This window comes from Dermacentor albipictus, chromosome 3, assembly GCF_038994185.2.
Source record: "Dermacentor albipictus isolate Rhodes 1998 colony chromosome 3, USDA_Dalb.pri_finalv2, whole genome shotgun sequence".
Lineage (NCBI taxonomy): Eukaryota > Metazoa > Arthropoda > Arachnida > Ixodida > Ixodidae > Dermacentor > Dermacentor albipictus.
Window position 1 is genome coordinate 6,186,257 of NC_091823.1, and position 3,772 is coordinate 6,190,028.

The 3,772-nt window shown below is 42.8% G+C and overlaps 1 long non-coding RNA gene across 1 annotated transcript; it reads left to right on the top strand.

Moving 5' to 3' along the window:
* The first annotated feature begins 787 nt into the window (after positions 1–787).
* LOC139057802 (uncharacterized) lies at positions 788–2,534 on the top strand. The gene is made up of 3 exons (XR_011513002.1): positions 788–911; positions 1,465–1,485; positions 2,497–2,534. It is a non-coding gene; the product is annotated as an uncharacterized lncRNA (long non-coding RNA).
* Positions 2,535–3,772: the final 1,238 nt, after the last annotated feature.

Here is a 3,772-nt window from a genome sequence, read left to right on the forward strand (position 1 = left end):
AAAATAGGCGTTTTCGGTGAGAGATTACACGTGTTCAACGCAGTTTACAATGGGACTCGGGCAGTGGCATTCACGCTCCTACGCTCCGCCGAGACAGACGCTGCCACTAAAGGGGTCGCTATTACCATCACCGTAGGGGTGAGGCACGTGCGTGATGGCAGGTCAAGTTCTAATTATTTTGTGAAAGTTAATTTTAGGATCAAAATAGCAAAATGTTGGGCCCATATAGGAATGCATGGCACCGGCCAGGATTTAATTAACCAAAAAATCAAATTAACAAAATTCTACTGTAGTGTGGAAGTCCCAATACCCAGTAAAGCAGAACTTAAGATTTTGTGCTCGTACCTAGTCTGTGGGCTCATATATTTTTTGGAACTCTAGATGACTCCACGAAATAAACTAATATGTGGCAGCTGTGTATACAGTCGACTTCCATTAACTCGACCCTTACGGGTCGAGTTAAAAAAAACTGGAAACTGAAAAGCTTGACTGAATTATCTGGCGGATCCAACAAAAAAAGTGCAGAAATAATGCCAAAACACATTTTGTCTTATTCATTTGGCAGTATATTCCCTATTTCAATACGCCCCCAAATCAAATGCGCCCCCACTTTCCATGTGTCCAAAGTAAAAAAACCAACATAGAAACGACAACATAGCTCCTAAATAAAGTAGAAATCTAACGCACACCCAATTTTTTTAGCAAGAAAAAATGGGTAAGGGTCTAACATATGTTGCACAATCTTGTCCGATTTCTGTCAGGTTTGCTGCATGGTTCTTAAAGTCAGCTTTACCGTAATACGTAGATGTTGCGGAAAGCTTATGAATGCCGCAGAGGAGGTTTTGGTTTTGTGTCCGACTGCACCGCGCAAACAATCTTCGGCTAAATTTTTTTTGCTGTTGTGGACAGAGGTAAGGCACTTGCGTGCTGACTGCTCGAGTTCCAATTATCTGGCGAAGGCCAATTTTAGGATCGAAGTACTGAAAGTTTGTGCCCATAGAAATGCATGCAAGGGCGCCGGCCAGGACCTTCGTTCGGGATCATATTAATAGAATTAACCGGAATCAAACAAACGGAAGTCTACTGTATTCACTTAATTGACCTGAAGAAGATGCAATAGCAACACTTGGAAGTATGGAGGAACCTTATGGTTCTTCCATGAGGAGTATATGATCAAGCATTCCCCAGACAAGAATGCTTTTTGAAAAAACACTGAGGATACACGTTTATGTGTTGCCGGAACAAAACTTTGCTTAACTTCTGACAAAAGTTTTTCATTACTAAGGCGTGCAGCCACTTGGTATCAAATTATGCTGTCATCCTTATGTTATTTTAAAAAATTATATTAAAAAAATTTTTCATTTATGAATTGATGCATTTATATAATATATGTCAGTGACCTAGCTGGTAGATGACTTGGAAAAACAAGATGGTGCACTATATTGTGTGTCTTCTTGTTTGCAGGCCAGACTTGGTGTAGCCCAGGTAACAGTGGAGATAATCATTGCTTTTCAGTCATCTGCCAGTGAGTGGTACGGCCATGGCTACATATGGAAGAGGGCGGGCACTATTTTTCAAGTCGCCTATCACTCAATCGCACTTTCTGCGTTTTGGGCATGCTATATTATTCTAGATTTAAAAATGCAGGAATGAAGCTTTCCGCTAGAAGTTCGATAGTACCACATGATGCCAGTTTCACTCACTTTCGGTAACCTGCTGTCCAACTTACTTGAAGAGATGTTTGGAAGTAACTTGCAATCATGGTATTGTAGCCATAACGCTACACACAGCTGTTATTTGATCATGACTCGGGAACTGATATGACGCAGACAGTCTGGAGCAGGGCTGCTTCCTGTTTAGAAGCCTTTGTGAAAATTACGGCATCCATAGTTCACAGTAGGATCAGGGCCAGTAGCTCCGAGAGATTTGATAGTGTCGTGTCGCCTGACACCAGTCTGTTCTGAAAATTACCAAAACATTCCATTAGGATGGACTCTCCGCAGCAAGCAGCACGTGTTGCGATGGGGTAGGTGAGCCAGCTGGCCACGGCCATTTGGAGTTGAGCGATCGGGCAGCAACACGACGCTCTCCCTGTGTCCATACTTGTCTGCCAACTTCATTCTTGATGACTTTTATGCACATCCCCGCCCGCCCCCCGCCTCCTCGTGTCCATCGCCACCTACTCCAATCCTTAAAATTATTTTCCAATAATTACTGTTGCACTCAACATTCACCGTGTTGAACGGCATGGCGGCCCCTAACATTCCTATATTTCTGTTTCTTCGTGGACTTCGAAGCCATTCACCTACCTGCTCTTCTACCTCTTTGCTGTGGCGGTTTCTTAGTTTCCTGGCCCAGCACTCTGTAGGTCTTTCTTTCTTGTCCCGTTCTTGCCGTTTTCACTCTTAACAGCATGTACAAACTATAACCTAACAGCAAGCTCTTCTCAAGTTTATTTATTTAATTACTTATTTATTTATTTAAAACACCTTACAGGCCCATTTAAGGACATTGAGTAAGGGGGGATACAAGGTAAGTGTTTCTGGAATATAAATATGAATACATGTAAGCAGTCACAGGATATGAAAAACAACGTTCAATTATGTCTGTCCAGGGTAAGCGTTAGACAGCGTAATCACAATAATGTATTCATACACACTAAAATTAAAATAACACAAGTACACATAACAGGGAAGGAAAGCAAGTAAAAAAAAAAAACATCCTTACAACATGCAGCTTTGTAATTTTTCATGAAAGGCATCACGATTTGTTATAAGCACGCAGTGTTATCAGGAAGAACATTCCATACTGTTATGACGCATGGCAGTGCTGATGCTTTAAATGACAGTGTATTTGCCAAAGGCGCGCGTGAAACTATGACTATGGTTAAGGCGACGGGACATGCGCGCTGGTGCCTCAAGAGGCAACACATATGAGATCGATTGCCATGAACGTATATGAAAAGGGCAAGGAAGACTTATTGTGCGATGAATTTCAAGTGACTGGAGGGAAATACCTGCTTTAATCTGCGTTATGCTGCAAGTTCTGTCGTAGTTGTGATGAAGCGCGCTGCGCTATTTTGAATTAGTTTTAGCAAGCAAACTAAATAATTTTGATTGTGGGCGAACAGAAGTTTGATATGCCAATTTACGAACTGTAGCAGGGGATTTATGCAAGTTCCGTCAGAGACAACCCAAGGTTTTAGAGGCTTTCGCACAAGTAACTGTTATGTGCACGTGTGTACTCCAGGAAAGATTTGTTTTAAGTTCGACGCCAAGGTCGATAGGACGATGTCGGAGGGAGAATGGTGTTATTTATGACATAAGAAAAGCGAGAGTTAGAATGTTTTCGGGAAAACTTCCCCGCTTACAGAACCGCCGCGCAGGTGGGACGTATAATCTTAATTTTTGTTTTCAGCTCGTTTTGGCGCTTCCGAAGCAGCCGACACGGCCGCTGTGTCCACATGATCCCTCATAACACGTCACGCCGACGGAGGCGCCAGCTTTTCTAGTGGTGGAACTCGCCCCCAATATGTTCTGGAAATTTTGGAAAACGAACATACGGGACCGCGGTGTACGGGACCACGGTGTACGGGACCATGGATGAAGGAAAATAAAGTTTTTTTTTTTTCCTCCCTTTATGTACGGGAAGTAGAGTGTTCTAGAATACGGGCTCTAACGGGAAGCTCTACGGATTATGGAACTGAAACCAAGCATATAGCTCATTGTTGCCAGATTGATGCAGGTTATAATAGCCGAAGCCTCGTTGGCAA